Genomic DNA, 13665 nt, shown 5'->3' with positions numbered 1-13665 from the left:
AGCTATCGCTGACTGATAACGAACCTAAATTATATTTTAACGACAACCTAACCCCAGCAAACAAGGAGCTTTTCTGGATGACGAGAACGAAAGGGAAAGAAAATGGATACAAATACATTTGGCTCAAAAACGCAAAAATTTATGCCCGCAAAAACGAGGGCTTTCCGGCTCTACGCGTAAACTCAGTTAGGGACCTCGAGAAGCTCATCTAAGAAATGACAGCTTGCTTTTCTATTCCAGACTGTAGCTCTTTTCACCAGGTTTTAGGGCCTACTTCTGAATACTCTTTTACCATTATTCACGTTAATATTAGGAGCTTACGTAAACATTGGGAGCAGTTTCGGGTTTTAGTTAGTGATTTTAACCCTCCCATTGACGTATTTGTGCTTACTGAAATTAGTATCTCATCATCGCAAGGCAACCAGTTTGTGTTGAATGGTTATAACGAGTTGTTTCACACCCGTGAACGCAGTAGAGGTGGAGGTATTGCTATATATGTGAAAGAAAAGTGGCTATCTACAAGTTTGAATGTCTCTTTCTCCCATGCTGAATCTCTCGCTATAAGTATTTCTCAGTCTGGATTTTCTTTATATTTATTAACAATTTACAGGCCTCCATCAGAAAATATCTCACTTTTTCTTGCAGAACTAGAAGCTGCACTTAAAGAGTCTCGCTCCGAAGGGCAATTTTGCATGGTCGGCGACTTGAATATCGACACCCTTAAACCTTACAAGTCCAATGTTTGCGATTACTTAACCCTGCTTTCGGAATATGAAATTGAAAGTACTATCAGCCTCCCCACAAGAGAGGAGCTCCTATCTGGAAAGTTAGTCGCATCCTGTATTGATCACATAAATACCCGCTCTCCTGACACCACCGTAAAATCTGCCGTCATCACTAATAAGCTCTCTGATCACTACTTCATAGGTTGTCGGTTACAAAGGGAGGTGAATGAGCGAAACGAAAAAGCACGCGGTTGTACTTTCGTTTCGATTACTGATACAGTCAAATTTGATCTGTCGGTAGCTACATTTGACTGGAATCAAATATTGATGTCGGTAGAGCCCGCCGCTATTTATAGCGTTTTTGTAGAGGTATTCCAGCCCTTCTATCGTAACTCATTAAAAGAAGTGAAATTCAAGAAACGGTCAGATAAGCCATGGTTAAACACCGACATCATGGTAGCCATTAAGACTAAGGAGGCATTGTGGTTGCGTTCACGCCGTGCCCCTAAAAACTTGGAGCTGAGCGCCGAATTTAAATGTGCAAGGAACCGTGTAAATGCGATTATTAGGCCCGCGAAACGACGTTACTTCCAGAGGAAGTTTGTTGAGACAAGATCAAATCCACGGGAAACATGGGAGTTAATAAACACCTTCAGAGGGCGCGCATCGAGACAGCCGATAAATATTTCTCTAGAGAGGCATTTCGGAGCTAACTTACAATCCACCGTCGATGATTTCAACAAGATATTTGCTTCGACGTCAGGTATCGCCAGAGATCGTAAAGATACCTCTACCAGTTCAGAGCATAAGCTCAGATCACCTTCCTCGGCATTTTTACCTCCTCTTGATTTAAGTATATTGCGCTCTATTTTATTTGGTATAAAGCGGAATAAAGCACCTGGAATCGATGGCATCCGCGTTGGTGACCTATATCGTAACTTCGGTGCAATTAAAGAAGTCCTCCTTGTAATGATAAATGGTTTTTTGAGTTCTGGTATTATCCCCGTTGACCTGAAAACTGCACTTGTGAAACCCCTTTTTAAAGGAGGCACACCAAAAAAGCATGAGAGCTACCGTCCTATCTCAATCTTGCCATGCATTGGGGAAATACTAGAAAAGCACCTATTCACAGTGATGTCAAGCTTTATCGACAGCTCTGACATGTTGTCAAATAACCAGTATGGTTTTGTGGCAGGGAAAGGTACCCAGCTACTCCTGGAAGACTTTGCAGATCTTATTCACACCGCATTTGAGAACAACCTATTTGCGTGTGCACTTTTTTTAGATCTATCTAAAGCATTCGACGCCGTTAGCCATGACGTGCTTCTCAGCAAACTACATAATTTCGGCTTCCGCGGTCCATTTTTTCTTCTCCTACAAAATTTCTTTTCGGAGCGTTCGCAGATCGTGTCTGTAGGACAATTTAGGAGCACGCGCGTAATGATAAAAGCTGGTGTCCCTCAGGGTTCGGTGTTGTCGCCACTTCTGTTTAATATATACGTAAACGATATTTCCACCAGAGTATCTAAGTGTCGTCTATTTCAGTATGCAGATGACACCTTGCTCGTCTCTCGCCATCTGAACTACTATCATGCTGTCAACTTATTGAAACATGATGCCACGCAAATAATGGACTGGTTTGATGAAAATTTAATCACAATTAATGCGTCAAAAACAAAACTGGTATGCTTCAGAAACCCACTCAAGAAAGTGAACCTTGACTCACCAGTCACTCTACACAAATCGAATTGTACTGACTGTCATTGTTCTCAGCTGGACTATGTTGATAAAGTTAAGTATTTGGGAGTGTATTTCGATTCAGACATGTCATGGAATTCCCATATGTCGTACCTTTGTAAAAGGATTCGGAGCGTAAGCTGTTTACTTTTCAACAACAAAGTGTTTATGCCGTTTGCGGTAAGAAAGTCTATCGCGCATGCCCTAGGCTATAGTATAGTTAGGTACGGTATAACGATTTTTGGTAACTGTGCAGAACTATAGAAAATTAAAATCGATCGTATTTTGAGGGCCATGTTAAAAAGCGTTGGGTATAATAGCGATTTTCCGACTGATATTAATGTTTTTGAGGCACTACAGATGCCGAATTTCCCTGCTCTTTTTGTACAAAGTGTAGTACTTCGTCACTTTTGGAGCAATGATTTCAAGCTCCCCTTCGTCAGTCACAAAAGTCTCCGACATACGCCACGTTTTGTAACCCCTCGTTGTGTGACGCGCTACGGCAAACGAGTTCGCTCGTATTATGTGCCCTTCATCTTTAACACACTTCCGGAGCACGTCATCGAGGCCAGCACAAAAAAACAACTGAAGAAATTGATGAACAGTTTGTCTGTTTAGTATTGCTGCAGCATTGTTTTCTCTATTTATTGTTCTTCCTGGTGTATGATTCAAATTTGAGTATGACTTGTGTGGTCTTGTGCAACAAGTCTTCTCTGACTAACAAAACCGTATTGTATCATGTACCTTTTTTTTCTAAGAATATAGCGTACACAGTGTGTTCGTGCTATGAAAAACTATTACATTATCCACAGACTAATCAATTCGCACGTTCCTCTTTGCGAGCCGATTGTGTTGTACTTTATTTCGGATAATTCTTGTGAAACAAGTCTGTGTGTGAGTGCGTGTGTTTTGTGACTCATCTACAGGACAAGCCTACTCTTCCTGACATTCCCACTAAGGAGACTGACATTTCGGGTGACTTCTTATATTTTGTATGCCCCTGTGAATGCATGATTTTCCTCTTCCTTTTATTTTACAATGGTGGACTTGATCCTACAAGCCTCTGTGGCTTTGATCAGTCCTGGAACTGAAATGGCATATGCACCACGGAATAAAACTATTATTATTATTATTATTATTATTATTATTATTATTATTATTATTATTTTTATTAATTATTATTATTATTATTATTTTCAACAACTCCTTAAGAGCAGGAGTGTTCCCTGATATGTGGAGGAAGTCAGTCGTAGTCCCAGTCTACAAGTCTGGAAGTCGTACCACTGCATCAAACTACAGGCCAGTGTCTCTGCTGTGTACATTTTCGAAGCTTTTCGAAATGGTGGTCCACAAAACATTGTCCTTTCGTTTAAAAAATGTATTAAGTTCCAACCAACACGGATTTGTAGCAGGACGCTCGACAACAACAAATTTGATTTCATTTATGTCCATTGCATCCAAAGTTGTGTGCCAAAGAGGCCAGCTCGACGTGGTCTACCTTGATCTGAGTAAGGCGTTTGATGTGGTTGACCATGACATTCTTTTATCAAAACTTTGTGGTATTGGTGTCTGTGGAAAGCTACACAACTGGTTTCAGAATTATTTGCTCGTGCGAACGGCGCGTATTCTTTTACGTACACGGCCACGTCTGGGGTACCTCAGGGATCAGTTCTGGGCCCGCTTCTTTTTTCTATTTTTGTGAACGATGTGTGTAAACAGATTGTAAACTCGTCTTTTTTGCAATATGCTGATGATATTAAGATATTTAAGGAGATTAGAACTATCTCAGATTGCAAGTTTCTACAAGAGGACATAAACTCATTTAGCAAATGGTGTTCACTGAACGGTCTCCTACTAAACAGCTCGAAAACCAAGGTCATGTCCTATAGTCGCAAAACGCAAACGACGTGTTTCCCTTACAGTGTTCGCTCAGACGTATTGTGCCGTTCTAGTGAAGTGCGGGACTTGGGAGTGCTTTTTGACTCCTCCTTGAGATTTGATAGCCATGTGACTCGTATAAGTACCTGCGCCTTGCGCGCGCTCGGTATCGTTTGTCGAACGACTAGAGTATTTAAAAACCCCACAACGTTTGTAACCCTGTACCGCTCTTTGACAAGGTCTCAACTCGAATATGCATCTCCTGTATGGAATGGCAGTTGTAAAACTACCCTCCTAAGGCTGGAGCGAGTGCAAAACAAATTTTTATCTATTTATCGATATCGATATCTGCGAGATGAAACATCTCTATCAAAGGGTAACAATGTATTGGACGTCCTACAAATGAACAGCTTATATCACCGTCGAGAAAAGGCAGATCTGGTTTTCCTTTTCAAAGTCCTTCATGGCATGGCCGACTGTTCAGAACTGCTCTCACAGATATCTTTGCGAGTTCCTCGGACAGCGACCCGTTTGACAACGTCTTTTTACTCTCCTCGAACGTTAAATATCTTGGACCCGATGTTTCGTATGTGTCGGGCAAATAATGACATTGGAAGTGATCTTGATATTTTTTGTGTGACTGAATTTGTCAGATCTCTCAGATTCTTGTACGGGTCTCTCTGAACCTGTCGGTGATTGTGATGTTATTATATATTATTTTAAGAAGGTATATTCGTTGTTGTGGTAGTCTTCCTACTCTGCGTTCGGACCCTGTGTTCCGTTCTTTCCTTGTTGTGTATATCGTATCTTTGTGTCAGCATGCGTTATATGTATCATATCTTTTACTCAATGTTTTGAGTTTTTTATGTTTTTTTCCTACTTTTTTGTAGTGTGTAAGTTTCGGTGTGCCAGCACCAAGACCGCATGGTCGTTCCTGGACACCTAATAAAAATTATTCTTGATTCTTGATTATTATTATTATTATTATTATTATTATTATTATTATTATTATTATTATTATTATTATTTATATTATTATTATCATTATCGCTGCGGAGATGCCGCCTAGTACGGACGCATGCACAATCTGCTCCCGTGTCTTCTACGGAAGACAGAAGTTTCTCCGATGTTCTGAATGCAATCTTCGTGCGCACACAAAGTGTGTGTGCTGGCCGGACAACGTGGAGACATTCCTTCAGTCTGGGGTAAGCTCCTTTCTCTGTGAGAGCTGTGCGATTGTCGGCGGTGCTGCGAGGCCTAACAGCGATGGCGTCGTCGGCAATCACGACAGCAGCGCTGCGGACTCTTCCCGTACCCCTGCGGCCCTCTCTCCGGCTCGACAACTTCCCGCGGGGCCACCCGCCTCCTCTCCTCCCGTTGACCTTGGCGCCGGCGTCGAGTCCCTGCGGAGCCTGCTCCTCGATGCTATGGAGGGAATTTCGTTCCTGACTGACGAGGTCGCCGCTCTCAGGGACGAAAACGCACGCCTCCGACACGAGCAAAAGCGCGACGCCGAGCTACAGGCGGGTGCCATGGCCTTACTACGGACTGAGGTCCGGGGTCTGCGTGACGCACTCGGCCAGCGACGAAAGCCGGACGCGCCCGATCGCCGGCGGCAGCCCGTGGATGGGGCTGCGGGGGGGTCTTTGGGAAAAGACTCTTATGCTGCCGCTCTACACAGCTCTCTCCCCCAAGCTTCTCCTACGAAAATTGTGGCGGCAGCCCTCCCTTCGGATGGCCAGAATAATGCTCCGCCGAAAGACGACATCCCTCCCAGTGGCATCAACTCTGCACGACCAAAAGCTAGGACCCCGGCGCTTTTCGGGGCGTCGGAAACCTGCAAGTTGATCGTTGCGCCTCCATCAACTCGACGAAGAGCCCTGTTCGTCACCAAGCTGAACCCGGACACCAGCTGCGTAGACATCAGTTCTCACCTCTCTTCCATCGGAGTTGAGGAAGTGGAGTGCCGGAAACTGAAGACGCGCTACGACTCCTACGCCTCCTTCCATGTGTCTGTGGCTGCAAAAGACTTCGAAAAGCTTTCCGATCCTACCGTGTGGCCCAAATCATGCCTCTTTAAGGCTTTTCGAGGCGCCCTTCGCGAAGACCTGCTCCATGCATCCGAGGCAGCCGCCTCCCCTTTGAACGTTGGATAGACCAAGGATGAGTCACATTGATTTATTTTACCAAAACGTTCGCGGCCTGCGTACAAAAGCCGATTGCTTTTTCTCTAATGTTACCTTATCCAATTGCTCTATATTCTGTTTAACTGAAACATGGTTGTGTTCTAGCATCGGCTCCTCCGATTACTTCCCTCCTTGTTTTGAGGTGCACCGTCGCGATCGTGATTCTACCCCGTGGAGCAGAACGGGAGGTGGAGTGTTGGTCGCAGTCGACAGGCGCTACCGCTCTAGGAGACGCGAAGACTTAGAGAAATTTCCCGAGAGCGTATGGGTCGAGATTGAGGCTGCAAAGGGAGTACGCGTTTTAATCGGTTTATTTTACCTACCTCCCCAGACACCGCCAGATGAATTTCATAGTTGTCTTGTTGGCATAGAGAATACAGTGAATGACTTACAGGGATGCGAAGTCTTAATCTTGGGGGATATTAATGCTCCTGGAGTCAACTGGCCGCAGCTTGATGTTTTTACGGACAACTTTTACTGCAGGCAGAAAGGCACCCAGCTCTTAAACTTTTCTTCTTTCTTAAATCTCAAACAACACAATAATGTTTTGAATCACCAATTTAATGCTCTAGATTTATGCTTCTCAAATATGGACAGTGTGCGTGTAGCACGGGGTGAACTGCCATTAGTTCCTCAGGATACATATCATCCTGCACTTGATATAGTACTTTCTTTCGAGAATTCTTCTGTTCGTGCTCATTCTAGTGATTCCCCGCCGCACACCTCATATAATCTGTCGGCAGGGGACTATGTCGGGATGCATCATTACCTCACGAGTTTTGATTGGGCATTGATCTTGGAGTCGCCTGATGTGAATGACCAGGTCATGCTCTTCACGCAAACTGTTCGGAAGGCCATGGATACTTTTATTCCGTTAAGGACAGTTACTAAATCTCGCTTTCCTAACTGGTTTTCCAGTGAGCTAAAAACACTACTGAAAAGAAAAGACTTCTTTCACAGGAAGTTTAAGAAAAGTGGCCTTTTAAAGTGGGAGGTGGAATTCAAGAACTGCAGAAAGCAATGTAAGACGGTCCTGGATCGCGACCGCCAGGCTCATCGTTGCTCAGTGGAATCAGATCTTGTCAATAATCCGAAGAAATTCTGGAAGTACATTAGTTCACGTTCTGGGAGGCATATCGAGTCGAAGATTGTCCTGGATAATCACGAGAGCGATTTGAAGTCCGTGCCTGAGTTATTTGCTGAGCATTTTAGGTCCGTCTACAGGGATAGTACGCAGCATTCTGCACCTGTGCTGCCTCACTTAGATGGGTTTGGTGACTTGTTAAGTTGCATTAATGTTGATGAAGAGTCCGTACGATCCTGTATTAAGAAAATGAGAGCAACATTATCAGTAGGGCCCGACGGCATTCCCTCTGCGATTCTGAAAACGTATCACGACATATTCACGCCGGTACTGTGCTCTATATTTAACAACTCGTTAAGGTTGGGAACCTTTCCTGAAACGTGGAAAGTCGCTGCTGTTGTTCCAGTCTTAAAGTCGAGAAAAAAAGGTGATATTTGTAACTATAGACCTATTTCTCTTCTCTCTCCATTTTCTAAGCTCTTTGAAATGGTAGTTCATCAATTCCTGTCTTTCAAATTTCGAAACTTAGCAATTCCCAATCAGCATGGTTTTATGAGCGGCAGATCAACAACTACCAATCTCGTTAGCTTTATGTCTGCTGCATCTCGTGTAATATGTAACAGAGGTCAGTTGGACGTTGTCTACTTTGACTTAAGTAAGGCTTTTGACGTAGTCAATCACATTATTCTTTTATCCAAACTTTCCTCCTATGGAGTATGTGGCTCAGTACATGACTGGTTAAAAAGCTACTTGTCAGAGAGAGAGGCATATGTCCGGGTTAACAACATGAACTCTTCGTTGTACAGGACTCGCTCTGGCGTTCCTCAGGCATCTGTTTTAGGACCCCTTCTGTTCACAATTTTCGTAAATGACGTCTCTTTTGCTGTTTTAAATTCTTCATTCCTGCAATATGCTGACGATATAAAAATTTATCGAGAAATAGTTACTGAACGTGATTGTGCTAAGCTCCAGGAAGATGCATGTTCTTTCTACCGATGGTGCTCTGAAAATGACCTTCTCTTGAACCCGTCCAAAACCAAGGTCATGACGCTCTCTCGGAAAACTCACAATATCTCTTTTGCATATAATATTCAAGGAGAGACTTTGTCTCGAGTAAGTGTAATGAAAGATCTCGGAGTCATGGTTGATTCTGGGTTGCGTTTCTCTGATCACGTTGGTAGGCTGGTTAACTCGTCTTTGCGAATGTTGGGTGTTGCCTCTCGCTTAACCAGGGAGTTCAAAAACCCGACGGCTTTTATCACGTTATACTGCTCGCTATCCAGGTCACAGTTAGAATATGCCTCAGTTGTTTGGAATGGAATTTCTAAAAGTCACTCCTTGGAGATCGAACGTGTGCAAAAAAAGTTTGTTTCTATCTTTAAACATCGCTACATAAAGGAGGATGTTCACTGTTTAACATATGAGTCTGCGTTAGAGCGTGTTGGTTTGCTTAGCTTGCACCGGCGTCGGGAGAACGCGGACTTACTATTTTTGTTTAAAACGCTGCATGGACTCATCAATTCTCCGAGCCTGTTATCTGAACTGTGCCTTAGGGTCCCACGTGTGCCTACTCGTCTTCTGTCATCTTTTTATGTTTCTAGAATGTTTAGTCCGGTAAACCCAATTGTGAGAATGGCTCAGCGTTTGAATCATTACTCTGAAAAACTTGATATTTTCAACCCTTGCTACAGGACGTTTGTCCTTTCTATTAAAAACTTGCCCGTGCACGATGAGCATTGCTGAATTGCTTTGTTATGTCTGAATGTCGTCATCTCCATGTCGTGTTTTCTGGTGGTGCAGTTGTTGTCCTTCGGTCTTGTGTTTCGTCTCTACTGTTACTTCCTCGTTTTTATTTCATTGTACTAATTACTCGTGCACTGCCTAGTATTATGCTAAAAATGTATCTTATTTTCTGCGGAGATGTGTATAGTGTGTTTTTTTTGTTTTTTGTTTTTTTTTTATCCACCAGTGTACCAGCACCAAGACCTCAGGGTTGTTCCTGGGCACTGTATAATAAAGATTGATTGATTGATTGATTGATTGAATATTATTATTATTATTATTATTATTATTATTATTATTATTATTATTATTATTATTATTATTATTATTATTATTATTATTATTATCTCCATTGTCGCAAGGTCTGTGCCGAAAGCTACAGTCCTACAGTGGCGGAAACTCAAACGCTCCTTGCAACTAGTGAACACGGCCGTTCATTGGTTGTTGCCTTCTGGACGCAGCGGGAGACGCGACGCCTAGACCCAAAATATCTGGCTCCTCCAGATACGCCGGAATGCGCCTAAAAGCGCTGCGTTTCTACCTGGCACCGGAAGTGACGTCAAAACGCAGGCGCAGACGCGACGCAGACGCGACGCAGACGCGGAGAAAAACGCGCCATGTGGGCTAGCCTTTAGGCGAAGCTCTGTGCGATGACCGCCGTTTTGGTGGCATTTATTTTAAAAAGAATTGTTCCCGAAACCATATGTTTTAGGAGTATCATGAAACTGCCTATTATTCACGTGCTTTACGGCTGCTTGTAGTTCTCTAATTGGGTAAGTGGTGCGATATCACCGTCCGCGCCGTTATGAGCACTATCAGGCTACCATGCCGCTGAGACAAAAAATAACCACCCAATGACTCAGCTGAAAGTGACATCCTTCTATCACCACGAATTATGGAAAAAGAGTTCGCAATTACTATGTACCTTCAATCTTCAATGACCTGCCGGAGAACATATATGGTGTGGACTCTATAAAAAAAAACTCAAACAAGTGCTCCAAGACTTCAATGGAACAACATAACTATGCGTTAGTGTGTGCGCGTGTGTGTGTGTGTGTGTTTTTTTACATGATTATTTATTGCATCACAGCGTATTTATTGATACTAGGTGCGTGGCATTTTTCATCATATTTTTGCATTACTGTGCAGATGCTGCATGGTGAGCTTGACACTGTTTGTGTTTGGGGGATATTGTGACTATGACCAGTAGGGTGCTGTCCCACAAGCCTTTACTGGCTTTGACAGACCCATGCCTCAACTTGAGAAATTATCCGCACAAATAAATATATTATTATTATTATTATTATTATTATTATTATTATTATTATTATTATTATTATTATTATTATTATTATTATTATAACTAAAGGTTTCTAATTCTAACTATGCGGTTTGCTTGCTTGCTCTTTACCGACCTCCTTCGTCCAACTGCTCTGGCTTTTTAGAGGAGCTGAGGGAAAATTTGAGAGAATTGTCTAATGAAGCACATTTATATTTGGTGGGAGATATCAACATTGACACCCTGAAAACTTCAAAAAATTGTGTTTGTGATTATTTATCACTACTTGCCGAGCATGGAATCATACCTACCATTCAGAGTGCGACCCGCGAAGAAGTATTAAATGAAAATCTGGTATCATCCTGCCTAGATCATGTAAACGTACGAGCTCCAGATGCTTCCATACACTCCGCTGTTATTTTACAAAAGCTTGCAGATCATTATTTTGTCGCATGTAAATGTGTTTTTCCCTCCAGAAAAGGTAATAATTTCGAAAGTGCGTGTCGTTTAGAGCGGGTTGACTTCAACACTTTTGATCGACTGCTTAAAGAATATGATTGGAATGAATTCCTATCCTCGGTTAACAGCACGAACCTGTACTCAATGTTTGTAGACATCCTTAGAAATTTCCGGGAGTTATCGAAGACCGTTGTATATGTTAAAAAACGCAATCCCTCACTGCCCTGGCTCACCCCAGATATTCTTGAAGCTATAAGTCACAAAGAAAAACTGTAGAAGAAGTTTTGGAGGTCCCCCAACAATGCCTCTCTCGAACTAGAATGTAAGATGCAAAGAAATCGAGTCAATGCCCTTATTCGGTCAACGAAGAGAACCTATTTCGCTAAAAAAATATCGGACGCTCGTTCGGACTCCAGGAAAACTTGGACGGTCGTCAATGAGCTTCGTGGCTATCTAAAAAAGAACGTAACTGAGACATTACGCAAACACTTTGGGACTGATATGGCGACTACTGTCAACGCGTTTAATAATTTTTTCGCTAACTCTATTACTGTGCCAATTGATAGCGCGGTGGATTCGACACCCGGAACTCCGTTTCACTATGAATCTGCTTTCCTTCCTTCTCTCTCAGAAGCTGAGTTGCGGTCCTACCTGTTTGGATTTAAGCGATTCAGGTCGGCGGGTGTAGACGGCCTTACAGTTAGAGACTTGTGTCGGAATTATGACTCTTTAAAAAGCGTGCTCCTCGTTCTTATAAATAATGTTATAGAAACTGGTAATGTGCCTGATGACTTAAAACAAGCCATAGTTGTTCCTCTTTTCAAAGGTGGCGCACAAAACCAAGTGTCATCCTACAGGCCAATCTCACTACTATCTTGTATTTCACAGATATTAGAAAAACATATTTTTACTGTTATGTCCGGTTTTCTCGACAAATACAATTTAATCTCGCCAAGTCAATACGGGTTTGTTGCTGGTCGTAGTACAACTAATCTCCTTGAGAAATTCTCAGATATTGTGCACTCTTCCTTCGACGATAACATGTATGTGTGTGCCCTCTTCGTTGATGTAGCCAAAGCGTTTGACACCGTGAACCACAACATCCTCTTAGACAAACTCTATAGAATCGGCTTTCGGGGACCATTTCATACATTGCTCAAGAGTTTTCTTTCAAATCGTACACAGGTTGTTTCAGTAGACAATGTCCGCAGCTCTCAAGTTTTCCTTACTTCTGGAGTTCCCCAGGGCTCCATTCTTTCTCCTTTACTATTCAACCTCTACGTAAATGACATTTCTGCGGCAACGACAAATTCAACAATTTTTCAATATGCGGACGACACTCTTTTGTTTTCTCGGCACCTAGTTTACCAGCGTGCTATGGAAATGCTTCAGGCAGACGCAACCAAAATTATTGACTGGTTTTCGGCAAACAAGCTACGTGTAAATGCTTCGAAAACAAAACTGATCTGCTTCCGTAATCCTTTAAAAAATGTCAGTTTGACTTTTCCACTATTCCTTCACTGCTCCAATTGTCCATGTTGTAATTGTAGACCTGTCGAATATGTTAGTTCAGTAAAGTACTTAGGTATTCACTTTGATTGTGATCTTACATGGGACACTCATATGTCTTACGTATGTCAACGGTTGAGGAGCGTGTCGTGCATGATGTACCACATTAAATGTTTTATACCATTGTCAGTTAGAAGGAACATAATGCACGCCTTAGCTTACAGCGTACTAAGGTACGGCATAACTGTCTTTTTCAATTCTTCACTATCCTGGCATTTAAGAATTGACCGAGTTTTAAAAGGGATTCCAAAAAGTGTCGCATACAACAGCGACTTTTCATCCAATGCTAACCTCTTCACTTCACTTGAGTTGCCGTCTTTTTACTCGCTTTTCCTTCAAACTGTCGTTTGGCGGCATTTCTGGGAAAGTGATTTCAAACTCGCGTCTACTCCATCTCGTGAACTCAGATCTGTTCCACGTTTCGTCACTCCTAGGGTGAGAACTCACTATGGTGAAAGTCTGCGCACATTTTATGTCCCGAAAATTTTTAATGGTCTTCCAGAATCTCTGCTTTCCATTAACTCAAACAAAATGTTTAAAAAATGTCTGAGAAGCATGTTCTCGGATGTGCGAAAACAGTGACCATCCATCTTCTTTTTTTCTACCTTAGTTTTATAAGGTAATCTTTTCAGTTCACTTTTTTGTTTACACGTTTTGAGCTATCATTAAAAACGTGATTGTAAGAAATATTTTGTACCTCACTAGGATTTTTTTTCTTTTTTTCTTAATGAAAATATAAATAAAACATGAAAAACTTTTTTTTTATGAAAGTAATACTGTAAGTAAGTTTTCAAAGTAACTGTGACTGCGCATATCTTTCATTCTTTTCTTTTTGGAAAGTATAAAATGCCTCTTTTTTTTTCGTAAGAAAAGCAATACTGCAAAAAAACGCGCGCGTCCTTTTTTTTTTTTTTTTTGAGGAAATAAGTTGGCCTTGGCAGTTCGCTCCTGCTTCCGATACGACTA

The sequence above is a fragment of the Ixodes scapularis genome, unplaced genomic scaffold (assembly GCF_016920785.2).
Source record: "Ixodes scapularis isolate PalLabHiFi unplaced genomic scaffold, ASM1692078v2 PGA_scaffold12__126_contigs__length_90152505, whole genome shotgun sequence".
In the NCBI taxonomy this organism is placed as follows: Eukaryota; Metazoa; Arthropoda; class Arachnida; order Ixodida; family Ixodidae; genus Ixodes; species Ixodes scapularis.
This window is presented reverse-complemented; position numbering follows the sequence as displayed.